Genomic DNA, 13647 nt, shown 5'->3' with positions numbered 1-13647 from the left:
TCTCCCTGTGCGGAGGGGTTTTGCACAGCTAGCAGTTACAGTAAACACTCGTTCTAGGACTTTAGCAGCCCAGAGCCTCGGAAAAGGGCCTTTTTGAAAAATGACTCAAACCCTTCGGCTACAACAGCCAAGATAAACAGAAGTTACTTTCCCAACTTCTAAGAATTCCTGGGAGGAAGTAAACGGAATGAACAGCATAGCCGTCCACCGCCACGCCCCACCGGGTGCTGACCGGATGTGTTGAATTGCAACTCCTATCACCCTTTGCTTGAATATTCTAGTACGTGTTGGGAGTGTCACGTTGAGGAAGGCAAAACGTGTGGATGGTTTGCAGGAATACCATATTTTTCCATGTATAAGACTATACTTTTGTCTAAAATCTTTAGACTAAAAATTGAGGGTCATCTTATACACGGAAGTAAGCTGAGGAGAGAAGAAAAACAAGCAGGGATCAAAGCAATCCTGCAGCGCTTTGATCCCTTTCCCCCTACACTTGCTAAGCCCCACTTATTTTTCTTAATTTTGGATTAGAAAAGTGGGGGTATCTTATACATGGGGGCGTCTTATACACGGAAAAACACGATACACACGTTTCTGGGGAAATCTGCTATTTGGATGATTTTGATTGCAGCTAAGCTCAGAGGCTACAGAGAAACCTGAAGGGGTGTGGTGTGGTGTCACAGTTACAGGAGAACTCCCCAAATTTAGATCCTATGCGCCTGGATGCTCCACTGCATCACGGCCTCCGACACCCCCCTCTTTGACTGTTCCCTGGTTTCAAAGAACGATGTATGCACAGCCGTATCTGTTGCAGTAAACAGAATGCAATGAGCATGTGCAGAGTGCCTTTCCTTCTCCTCTGAGCAGCTGTGGCCTTCCCCGAATATCTCACATGCCACAGTAAATGCAGTGAAGAAAAAATGGTTTTGGTTAGGTTTGCTTAACATCCTTTCAAGCGTAGCCTTAGGATAATATATATAATTCTCCCTTCAACAACTGTAAGGTTAGGGATGCCAGACTCCCGTGCAGTTCAGAATTTGTGCATAAATCTTATGCCACTAAAAACGTTACAAAGCATAAACTGTTGATTCACACACAGAGAGAAAGAGAACAATTCTCTCTTATCGGGGTTTCTCTTCCGTAGTGTTGACAATCCTTTCCACATAGTACCATGTGTAAGGAGCCTTAATAGTCCTTATGACCCCCTGATCTAGAGGCTGAACGAAAGACATTGTGTTTTGGGGGAAGTAAACTACGTTGACCCCTTCAGTGTTGAACTCACAGGATGGCCAGGGACACAGTATTTATTGAGTGTTTATCAACAGAATATTTATTTACTGAACATTTATTTATTATGGAAATATTTATTGAAAAACATCAATGTATCCATGTATGATCAAAGCCAGGTTGCTCAGACCTGCGCAATCCATAGAATATATTTCTCAATTTGAACCAAGAAGCCAAGTAGAGCGACAGATATTTTACGGTGGAATGCAATTTTAGGACAGTATATTTGAGGTGAAACGTGGACAGACAGGCTCGCCTTTGTCATCTTTGAAGTTATTTTAAAGTTACGGCTTTGGGATATTGAGTACCCGGAAGGGTCAAATTTATATTTAATATATTCATTCAGTATGTATATTCAATGCATTGAGTGAATTTAACTCTGGCCCTTCCAGGTACTCAGTGTTGTAAAGCCGTAATTTTAAAATAACTTTCCCACTTAAAAGATGAGGTGCATCAGAAAAGGCATCCTTTTCGTTAAAAGGGGAACCAGTATTAATGACAGCAACCGGACTGTTCTGCTGTTCTCTTAGGGACACAACCCAAAATACTGCATGCCACTTGGTGCATGGATGCTTACCATGCAATGGTGGAAATTGCTCTTGACGGTTGAAAGAGACAGATGGGATTAATAAACCAAGGGGTGTTTTGATAATGGATAACTCGATGCAGCGGCTCTGAACTAAATTTGGAAGATGGGGGGGGGGGGGTTGGGGGCAAAGTCTGCCTAGTGACAGATCGGTGGCTTGTGAAGAGGTTCTTGAACCAGGATCAAACAATACAGATCTTCATTTTTATTTTGGAGGGTGGCTTGGTCTACCCATTGAGCAGGCTTCTGTGATCCAGAAGAGGCAGAGCGGATGGTTTCTTTCCAGACAGCATATCTAGAGGATGCTATCCGAAATGAGCTTTCTGAAACATTCCCTTTTGTCAAAATTCTAGCCCAGCCTGCTTCTTGTTACACTATTTTGCTCTCATATAGTTTTTTAATTTCTATTTGTATCCAGAAAAAATAAATATATAGTTCGGGTCTTCGAACAAAGCAAAGCGTGCTGCTTATACACTGCCCCATAGTGCTTATAGCACTCTCTGGAGGGATTACAATTTAATTATGTGGGCCACACATTCTCCCCCACCTTGCAAGCTTACTGACCTCGGGAAGGACAGAAAGCTGAGTCATCCTCGAGCCGACTAGCTGAGCCTGTTGGGATCAATCTCAGGTCTTGATTAGAGTCTTGACTGCAGGACTGCAGTTTAACCGCTGTGCCATGAGACTACAACTCCCAGAAATCTTGACAGCTTGCAGTGAAGGTTTCTGGGAGTTTTAATCCAAGAACATCTGGGGGCCCAAGGTTGGGAAGCACTAGTTGTATTCCTTTAAGGTTATGTTTCCGAGCCCAAATCCCTATTCCATTTCTCTTTTCCTTATTCCACCTTGCCTAGCAGTGTCGTGAGGACAGGGCTACGGGCTAGCCCCACAGAGGAGCGACTGGGGCATATCCAGTCTGGTGCATTAGGTGTGCTTCATTTCTCTTCAGACTTCCATAAAAGATGGAAGGCAGACTCTGGGGTGTAGGATGTGGTGCAAAATTCACACACCCCTCCCCCTGCAGTCTAGTACTGTACGCTCAGGAATGAATTTCTCTTTACAAATGTGTCTGCAATTAGATTTTCTTCTCTCGGTCCCTCTATTCGTGGTGGCTGGCCTTGTAGCGCCTAAACTGCCTCTCTTGAGGATTGCTCTCGAAGCGTGTGTTAAGTGCCAGATTGCAGGGTCAAAACTCATGTGTGAAGAGGTTCTGCAGGAGGAAAGCAGCTGAGCCGGCCTTGCTGGAAGTGGCTGATGGATCTTCCCAGTCCAGGTCTGAAAACAGTTCCTTGTCACTCCTTCCTCTAAAACCAGTTGGAGAGGTACACGCACGTATTTAACTCATCAGTTTAATGCCTCTGTCTGCGGAGCCGAAGGTTGGGAGTTCGATTCCCCCTCTGGGGCCTCCTTGACAGGGGCTGGACTGGATATGATCCAGAGGGCCCCTTCCAGCTCTGCAGATCTAAGAGGACGATAACGATGATATCACAAGTCAGATATGTTTATGAATAAACAGGGTGGATTAATTAAGTCAGATTGATTTAAATCACAATTTACCATAATTTTCCATGTATAAGACCCCCCCCCCACTTTTCTAACCCAAAATTAAGAAATCTAAGTGGAGCTTAGCACTTTGATCCCTGCTTTCCCCTCCACTTATTTTTGTTCTCTCCTCAGCTTGCTTCCATGTATAAGACAACCCTCAATTTTTAGTGTAAAGATTAGAGTATAGTCTCTAATCTAATCTAAAAAGTATAGTCTTATACACGGAAAAATACCGTAATTTATAAAAACCACATTTTTATGGTTTAAATTTTAAAAAATGATTTAATAATAAATCATGATTTTTTTAAAAAAAAAAAGTCATGGATTTTGCTCCACCCTGGACTTAAGTCTCTTGTGTTACCTTTTCTGGCATTAAGGCCGAGAGCTTAACCTGGGCATCAGGGGTCTGAGCCGTTTGGCTACAGTCAAATAAATCTCCCTTGTTTCAGATGGAAGAGCCAGACGGCACCTTCTCCTTACAGGTGAACGCGGGCTTCTTCCCTGAGCTCTGTCTGCTTCTTAGGTCTCTGACCGGCAGACTCTTCTTGGTTCAGCATCGCTCCGGATCTGGCTCCGACCTAGGCAGTGGTGAGGCTTCCTGAGCGTGCACCGGCCCCTCGTGGCTGCCAGGTTCACACCTGGCGACAGTGATGTCACCTTCCGTTGGCGACAAATAAGATTCCCTGGGGTTGATTAGGGTTTCCTGCAACTTGTTCTGCCTTCTCTCATGCCAGGCTTTGCCACAGGGTTGAGGCAGGGGCTTCAAGGCAGCGCCCGGTGGGAGCCTTTATCCGCCCCGTGGCCATCTGGTCTATTTAAGGTCCAAACATGCGACAGGTAGACGGTTTTTGGGGTGATTGTTTTTGTTTTTGTTTTTTCATAGCAAATGTCTTTTTAGGGGACTGCCACAATGCTACAGACGATTCGCTCTTATCATCCAGTCTGGTATATTCCAGAGAATCACAGGTTTTCCCTAAATTTGGATAGATGCATTTCTAACTCGTCATTTTACATGAACTTTGTGCCTGGAATAGCACGTCCCTTTCCCTCTGTGGCCTCTCCTTTTGAAATCGGGACAAAATAGCTCGTCTTCAGCAAATAGAGAAGTCTGAAGAAATACCGAATGCTTATGCATAAGGCCGTTGGCTTCCATCGGCCACTAAAAAGATGGTGCTTGTATTTATCATTTATTACTAATTACATATATAATCTACTTTTTCAGTGTGCTGGAAGGTAACATACGCAACTCTTCTCTTTTCCCACTTTATTCTCAAAACAACAACCCTGTCAGGTAGCTCAGGCTGTGAGAGAAACAATGATGGGTCTGAAATCACACAGTGAATTTAATGGTTCTGAGGGGGCAGGGATCCGTCCCCCAGGTCTTGGCGCATCTCAGCCATCCGTGTAGGCATCCTTCAGTCTCGAGAGACTAGGGTCACATGCTCTGTATGGAGGACTTGGAACAGCGTCTAGTGTGGCTGAGGAGGCCAATTCGAGAGTGACTGTCCCTTCCACGTTGAAGACATGTACAATCTGCTTCCGAACTGCACCTTGAAGTTCAAACTCCCCCCCCCCATGGCTGCTTTTCACATTACAGTGGGACCACGGTATCTGCGGGGTTTGGTTGCAAGACCCCCACCCCACCCGGTGGATGCCCAAAAACTTTGAAGTTTTGAACGGTATACATTGCATGGTCTCTGGCTCCTTTTAGTGGCCTGTTCTGATAAATACCCCATGGAAATACATAGTATTTGTTTCTAAGGTTTTAAAATTAATTTTCAGGCAGTGGATAAATGAATCAGTGGATAGGAGGTCCCACTGTATATGTTTATGTGTCTACCTAGGGATGTCTTAAGTTTCAGAATATTCCAGTGTGGATGAGAGGGAGAAGACCTTGACAGCACACATATTATACAAATGCAATAATAGGAGGATCTTGTCTAAAATCTTTCTTAAGCCAGTTTTTTTTTTTTCCTTTGCAGAGTTTGGTAAACTGGAATTCTCTGCATATCATGCTTCCTACTGGCTCTTTTGTTTTGTGTGGTTCCTTTCGCTGAGTCAGCCGCGTTGGCAGGGTAGCTGATCTGTGCATAGCACCGGGTGCTTTCAAGTCGAGAGCAACACAGGCGTGGCAGTCCTCCCTCCAGCTTGTTTTTAAGACAGGAGTCCTTCCAAAACGTGGAGGGAGAGGCCGGAGTAAAGGATAATAGTAGGTGAGGTGATGCAAGAGAGACGGTGCTGATCTCCTGCCAGATTGATGCACGGAGAGCAAAGACTACCTGCCGTCTGTCCGTCCGTCCGTCTCTCCCATGTGCTCTTGGGCGTTGGGACGTTACGGCTGGGCGCCCAGCCTGGCTCTGAGTGGAGGCACAGAGTTTTAATCTGCTCCTTTCCAGTGGTGCTTGTCATCAGCAGATTCACTGCTGATTCATGGCAAAGCCACTGAGGACAGGGCTGGGCTCCCTTTAATTGCCTGGCTCGTGTGTTTAAGTGAATGTGAGACCCGTCCCGCCAGCTCAGGGAGTTAAGAAACACCTGAGTTTGCAGAACGGCTTGGCTGATTTCCATGAAACCGGGGGTGGTGTGAGGGGGTTGTGGGTTTTTCCTCCCCCTTATAAGTTGGTAGTAATTCAGCGCTATGCCACTTTGATAAACAAAAGCAACCATAAAATAACAATAATAATCCAGGGGAGGAATCGAACTCCCAACAACTAGCTCCTCAAACAGTATAGCTAGACCACTGAGCTTTCCAGCAATTAGTGACATTGGTCTTCCACATCGTGGCCAGAAGTGAGATGTGAATGTTAGATGTTGACTGTCATGCATAGCATAGAAATACGGAACTTGCTTCTGAATAAAATATTACTGTTAACTTATCAGAGTTTGGACTCTCCCCCACTGCCCCCCTTTTTTTTGACCTAGAACTGATTGGAGGATTCTGGGAGTTGTAGTCCAAAACATAACTTTTTCAAACCTTGGTATTTCTTGGAACAACGTTCAGATTCGGAGGTAATGGCAACGTCCTTTTTAAGCGATCTGCTCCACCAGGTATTTGAGCTGTGTTTTCAGGGGATTTGTGTGTGTGTTTGTTTTTTAATTTTCGCCAGCTTGATGATCATTCCATTCCCTGGTGACACTCGTTGAGAATCTGTCTGTGTCTATTTTGGCAGGACTTGTCTATCTTGTCAACTTTTTTAAAAAAAACTATTTCTGTAATTGAATCCGAGTTGAGCCGTTAACTGGAACACAGCCCAGGCAAGCGCATCTCGGCCTCTTTTGGCTCCGGAGCTGAATAAATTCGGTGTGTTTGGGCCTCTGTTCTTGGCGCGTAAGTAGGCCAAAAGTGCCAAGGGCACCTGCGAGGCCAAAACAGGCCGTGGCAAGGAGGGACGTGAGAGGAGATTCTCCCCGAGGTCCCTCTCCTCCACGTTGGCAGAATGTGTATAGGCTCTCTCCTGGGGAGTGTAGATATTCTGCTCTCTGCAAAAAAAGAAGAAGAAGAAGGTGGAGGATGATTCCTAGCCCAAGGGCTGTGTGCCACTTTGGAAAGCTTCTCTGACCCTCCTACTGGCAGTGAGTCGAGCCCAGGACGTGGGCGAGGGCCAGAGAGAAGTGGGTGGAGCAGACCGTAAATTTAATTTGCCCCAGCACAGCATGTTGTAGACATGCAAAGCCTGCAGACCTGAGCTTCTCTGCCATGCAAAACCGTCCTAGGCTGCAAATAAGAATCCTTCTGTCACACAAAACCCAAAGGCTGCACTCTTGAACTTCTGACCTCACCGGGCTGCAGACAAGAGCATCTGTCCCGTGCCCACCGGAGCCGATTTCATGGTCGAACCTTTCAATAGCTTCTTCTCTTGTGTCATTGGCCAGAACAGAAGGGTCTGTAGCTCACGATCCAGATGCTCCCCGCCTCCTGATCTAGATGCACAAGTCCTAGTGGTTTATTCACTGGCAGGGCAAGGCCGTTCTGTGAGTGACAGGGAGCTCATCTGTATCATCATCATTGTTGTTACTATCATTGTTGTCATCACTAGTATTAGACCATAATCCTGTTGCACAACTCTGCACGTGTGAAGATTGGTGATGTCATCAACCGTGGACATTAATCTCTAATTTAACGTCTCCCGTCTCCCTCCCCCCTCCAGATTCCAAGGCTCCCTAGGGATCCCTTGTGACACTGGGAAGCCTTCTCGGAAGTGGGAGACAGGGATAGGAAATGTTAAATTAAAGATCTATGTCTGCAGTTGATGATGTCACGAACCTTACGACCGCACAGTTCTGCCAAGAGGATTCTGACCTTCATGTTACTGGGAAACCTGCGCAAGACCATTCTTGGACTTGAGATTTGTCTATTGTTGCTGCCTAGTTCCCCTCGTTGGGTGGTTTCCTCGTCAGTAGACAAGACTCTTAGTCTCGGCCGTTGCTGGAGTTTGCCTGCTGTCGTCTTCTCCAGACAAAGCGACACTGATGATTGCCATGGGTACAAGATGAGTTTTGCGTGCATTGTGTAACTGCTTGAATGGTTCTTAGAACGATGCAGAAGGCAGTTGGGCCTCTGGCCTTCCGTCGGCTCCAAACGATGGTGGATGAAGACCCAGATACGGCCTTGCTCTGAGGTTCTTGAGGGCAGTCAGGCAGTCACGGTAGCACCATTGCACCTCCGGGTTGGGCCCCGTTGCACTTTATTCATGCATCCCGTGGGGGAAAGGGTGCTGTCACCGGAAGAAAAAAGGGCCGACCCCAGGTGTTGTGGTATTTCGTGGAGAGCTGTCCCATCACCAGTGTTGAAATAAGGTTCATCCAGAGGTGGGGCTGGATTCCCTCCCCCCCCCTGAGTGGTGTAGTGCAGCGGTCCGCAAGCTTTTTAACCCCGCGAACCAGTTGGGGAAGATGGGCTTGTGCGCATGTGTGAAGAAGCAGGAGGGTGCTCGTGAGGGTGCGCACTCATGCGCTTGCCCAAAGGGCACTCAGCACTCAGGGGGCACTCGTGCGCATATGCTAAGGGGTGGGGAGCGTTTGCGTGGGTGGAGGCGCAAAGGGGCTGTGCCGGGGGGAGTGCGGGTGGGGGGGGAAGGTCTGTCTCTGTAGCCCGGTCCAGCACAGGCCACGGACCAGCACCAAGCCGTGGACTGGGGGTTGGGGACCTCTGGTGTAGCGGATGGGCTCTGGAGACCAGGGTTCAAATCCCTGCTCACCTGTGGAAACCCAATGAGGGAGTGGAACTAGTAAAACCATTCCTTAAATATCTCACTTACCTTGGAAGCCCCATTAGGGTTGCTATAAGTTGGTTCCGCTTAATGGCATAGAGGTGGAACATGTTTGTTCTGAGGAATACGATTCCCACAATCCCCCAGCCAGTGTCTACTTCTGGGACTTCGGCTCCCAGTATCCTTCAGCCAGTCCTGCCACCAGGCTTCCGGCTTTGGGGTGTTGCAGTCTCCACCCCGCTCTCTGGTGAAGCGCATCCCCTGTGAGCCCCCAAGTCTGAATCCCTCCCCCCCCCCCCCGTTAGAAATCTGCTAAGTGACAACATTTTCCATCCTGGGGTTTAGCTGTTAATCGCCAAAGACTTCTGTGTGTGGAGTGGCAGGGGAAGGCGGTGGGAAGCATCTCGTCTTTCACCTCCCGAAGTAAAATGTCTTAAGCTGGCCCTCCTGGGGGTTCAGGAGAGGAAAACTGGAATCTTGTTTTATGTCAAGAAATGACAGCCACCGTGGATCTTCTGATCTCGTGGACCAAGTCTTTAACCTCAGAGAGCTGGTCTTCTGAGCCCCCTTTTTCCCCAAGAACCATCACATCTTGAGCTTCCAAAATCTTCCGTGCTCCTTCCTCCTGGCAACCTCCCGCCTGAGAGACAAGACGGCTTCCTTTATTTTGCCTGGTTTGTCTCCCCTTCAAACGCGCGCACGCATGCACGCACGCTGAGAGAGAAGGAGCTGATTGAAGCCAGGCCGGCTCTGCCTTTTGATCAGGCAGCCGCTTTACGGCCGGCTTCTGCTCCCCTCTCAGGCCTCAATGGGTCCCAGATGCCTGCCCTCTTTAGAGTCTCAGGGTGCTGGGCGACGCGCAGATGCCTGGATTGGGAAGCTCCGGAAAGCCACGGGGCCTCTGGAGCTGCAGGATTGGAGGCTGGTCCGGATCACTGCTGAGGCAGTGATGCTGGACGGGCGCCCCTGGTTTGCAGGACCCGGTTGGATGCAATGGTCTGCTATGCAGAAGGCGCGTTTGAGGGCGCCGGGCACCCCCGGGGGCTCAGCGTTTGGGTCCCAGGGCGGAATGGCTCACTTGGACTTACGCTCCACGTGTTGCATTTTGATCCTGAGGCGTGAAATGGCCGTTGTAGCCTGTGTTTCTTGGCACACAAGCTGCTGTTCAGCTGTCCGGGTGGGTGGAAGACCCTTCAGGCCTCACCTGTCTCGGCTCACAGAAATTGTCACATCTTCCTAGCTGGATCAGGGCCATTCCCTGCAGGATCCAGAGTTTGGTTCTTGGTTGGCACGCCCCCCCCCCTTCAGACCCCTCTCCCCCTCTTTCTAGGAATCATTCTGAACTTCACAGGGGCCAAATTTTGGCTTCCTTTCTGCATGTTTGCATGTTTCGTAATAATAGGATGATGGGAGGCGTGCCTTCTGGGGCTACATTGTTGGCGATTTGTTACACTCTTGCAAGTTGTTACTGGTTTTGTTGTTGTTGACCCTTTATTCTGTTGAATGTTAAAGTTGAACATGGAAAACAACAAACAGAAGCTTCTCGCTCACAGTTAAGAAAAATAAGATGGATTACACTTAAGTGAGCTAAACTCCTCCAGGTTTTGCTCACTTTTCTTTTGATTCCCGTAGCATAAAAATATATTTCAGAAGTATTTTGATCCTAAGGTTCTCGTGAAAGGATCCGGTGTTGGATAGTGACGATTTTCATGTGTTCTTGCACACAACGCCGTTCTGATTTAAAAATCATAAATTGACCCCCCCACCCCTCATCTATGTCCTTGTTACTACCATGGGGATATGACCCTTGCTTATTCCTCTTCAGGAAGTGCCCAAACAAACCTTAATTGAAACTTTAGAACGGCAGAGCCGGAACGGGCCCTGTGGATCATTGGGTCCGGCCCCTGTTATTTGGGGACAGAGAAGATTCGGTTCCCAGAATCTTCAGCTGGTATGACTTGGGGAGGGGTGAGAATCTGGAAGTTAATAGATTTGTTAAAAACCAATCCCCCCCCCAGCTGTCCATGAGGGTCTGGGCAGCCACCTTCATGCAAAAGCCTGTCTTGTAGTGGCTGATAGGAAGGAAAAATAGGTCCCCCCCCCAAAAAAAAACCCCAGTTGCTTGGCATCTGTTCTTCCCTCCTGCAAGCAACCCCCTTGGCTTGGGAGACCCCTGGGCGGCTTGCTCGCCCCATGGCAGCCGGGTCGTAACTGTTTATTATTTATTATTTTATTTATTGGATTTTTATCCTGCCCCTCTTAGACCAAAGGTCTACTCTGAAGGGACCCCTTCCTCGCCACACACCGAGGGGCCCGTCTCGGTGGCGAATGAAGCTGTGGAGTCCCCGAGTGATCCAGAAGGACAGGCCTCTGCGGTGGAGGCCGAGGGGGGGGGCCTCCGTCTCCGGTTACGCTTTCGACTCCGAGCGTCCCAGACAATGGCCCTTTCATCCGGCCCGGTAGGCAGGAGGCGCAGCTGTGGCGGGCCTTCCACCCATGAGGTTTGCCATGGTTCCCAGCTGCTTCTGTGGCATCTACATGTGGAAGGGGAGCGGGGGGGCAGCAAAGAAGCAGCAAAGCAGCCTCTTTTCCGATGGGCAAGCCGGGGAAACTCCTTGGGCAAAGTGAGACACCGAAAACCTGCTCCCCTTAAAGGCAGGTGAAGGGCAATCTTCATGAGGCTCGTGGCCACCGCCCTGCATTCACAAGCCGAGAGCTGACCCAAGACATCTTGCTGCCTGAGGCAAAGGCTGGAGAGGTGCTGTCAACCCCCCCCCCGCCCGCCTGCCAGCCATTTCTTTCCTTGTGCAGAAGCTGGGCAGACCGGCCGTTAGAGCTGGCGCTGAGCGATGCCCAGAGATGGGGGGCTTTCACCTTTTGCAAGACAGGAGGAGGAGGAGGCTGGTCTCTGGGAGGCCGGCGAGCCAGGCTCGGCTCAGAGGGAGGCGGAGGAGTTGATCTTGCTCAGGCTGCCCCCAAATGTTTGCTGCCCGAGGCTGGTCCCAGGGCTTTGGCTGGCCCTGAATGGACTGTATGTCTTAGATCCTATAGCAGTATACATCTGCGGTATACATCCCCTCCCCCCCCCCATTTGCTCTTCTCTGTCGCCAGATAACAAATCCATGGTGGTTTTTTTTATCACCGCCTGGTTTTGACGCTCCCTCCAGGCCTCCAGCCCAGCGTGGCCGCCTCTATTGTCCTCTCCTAAGATGGTTTTCCTCTTGGCCTCTCGAGATGGGACGCTCTGCCTATAGTCGGCTCCCCTCGGCTCCTTCCTGTCTCGCCTTCCTTGGGAAGGCTTTCGGGCAGGGGGACGTCTGTAAACAAATCTCCCATCTCCACCTGCCCCCAGGTAGCCCTTCTTGTCCCTGTCTTTTCCACCTCCACACAGAGACACACCACTGAGTGCAAAGGTTTTGAAAGAGATAGCTGATTTGCTTTGGAGGGTTCTTTCAGTGGATTACAGCCAAGCCTGAAGAAGGCATGAGATCCTCCTACCCCGTTATACAGTATCATGCTGACTGTTTAACGCCTGGGAATCGGACAGGCATCAACAGCCTCCACATTGCAGGAGTGACACAAACAGCAGAAAAGAGTGTTTCTCGGCTGTTGTTCCTGAAGATCTGTGCTTCACACTGAGCAGGGAAGGGCAGGTTCTCCCTCTCCCCCCCACCCACCCCGCCAATTGATTTTCATCTGCAGATTATGGCTTTTGCCAGTACCATTTTTTTTCCACAGGACTTTAGTTGCGTAACCATGATTTCTTCCTCCCCCATCCTCGCCCTTTTTTTTTAAAGTTCAGAAAAGTACAAAACCATCTATCAAGAGAACATAAAAATTTACAAGACACAGCCAAAACAGTTCAGAGCAGTTAGAAAGAAGAAAGCAAACACACATAACCCATTGTTTATAGAGGAGTGGATCATGCAGGCACAATTTCAGGGGACAGACCGATGGTTTCTTACAAAGGACATCACAGAATCTCATCTTTCATTCTGCTCAACGTGCATATTTATGGCGTAGATTGCATGTCATCTTGGATGTAATGAAAGACAGTCTATCATCGTGGCTTCTGCCCATGCTGAGCCTCTGCCACAGTCTCGGTTTCCATTCTGACCAATTTCTTTCTATATTTTTGTTTATCTTGCCTCTCAGTGTGTTTTCTAAAGATGGCGAGATCCTCGTGTCTTTCTGAAAAAGGGGCCGTGATGTTCCATGTAGGGAGCAACCCCTCTCAGAGCTCTGTAAATTTTGAATTTTGAGTCTCTTGTGCCATTCAGAATAACAGAGGGAGAATTCACATTCTGTCCTGTCTTGAATGCTGGCGTTATCTTTTTTTAAAAGAGAGAAAAACCCTCGTCAACTTTCATTTTAGTGTTTCCGACTTGCAAAAGCAAGGTCTGAGTTTTGCACCGGCAGCCACCGACTCAAGCATACGTTTGCAAAATAAAATGCCTTTTCGGTCCACACAGAAGCGAGAGACACTCCAACTGGGTTTTGTCAGCCCGGGAACGGCTTTGTTGGAGAGATATTGGGTTTTTTAGCACTGTGTGCTTTGAATACTCTTTTAGAGAAATGATCTGTCTTGGGAGAAGAGAGAACGGGGGGGGGGGCAGTCATGGCCCTCTCCCCGAATCGGGCAATGCCAGCCTTCCTGGCAGGAACACGGCTGACGGCTCTGGTTTGCCTGCTGCAGCATTTTTCGTGAACCCGTGTAATGGAAGTAGGCAGGACTGTGGGCTGGTGGCTGAGAGAAATTGCTTTTTTGGGAGCGGCTGCTATTACAATTTTAATAGTATTTTTTTCCCCTCTTTGGAAAAGTATGCTTGAGTGCCAGTGCCTCTGAGAACACAGTCTTTAAGGTCAGGAGAAGACCATGTTTATCTGGAGGCGAGTTCTCTCTCTCTCTCTCTCCCTCTCTCTCTCTCAGACATGCACATCCGCCATCCACCAAGGCTGCACCCCACAACCCAAAATGTGTGTTTGTTTCTCTAGATTTGAAGGGATTCACACTGTTCT

At 48.6% G+C, this 13647-nt stretch overlaps 1 protein-coding gene across 1 annotated transcript in view; it reads left to right on the top strand.

Moving 5' to 3' along the window:
• Positions 1–13647, top strand: part of SEMA4C (semaphorin 4C) — a 56572-nt gene that overhangs the window by 28342 nt on the left and 14583 nt on the right. The window lies entirely within an intron of this gene.

Source organism: Pogona vitticeps, chromosome 8 (assembly GCF_051106095.1).
Source record: "Pogona vitticeps strain Pit_001003342236 chromosome 8, PviZW2.1, whole genome shotgun sequence".
NCBI lineage: Eukaryota > Metazoa > Chordata > Lepidosauria > Squamata > Agamidae > Pogona > Pogona vitticeps.
This window is presented reverse-complemented; position numbering and strand designations above follow the sequence as displayed.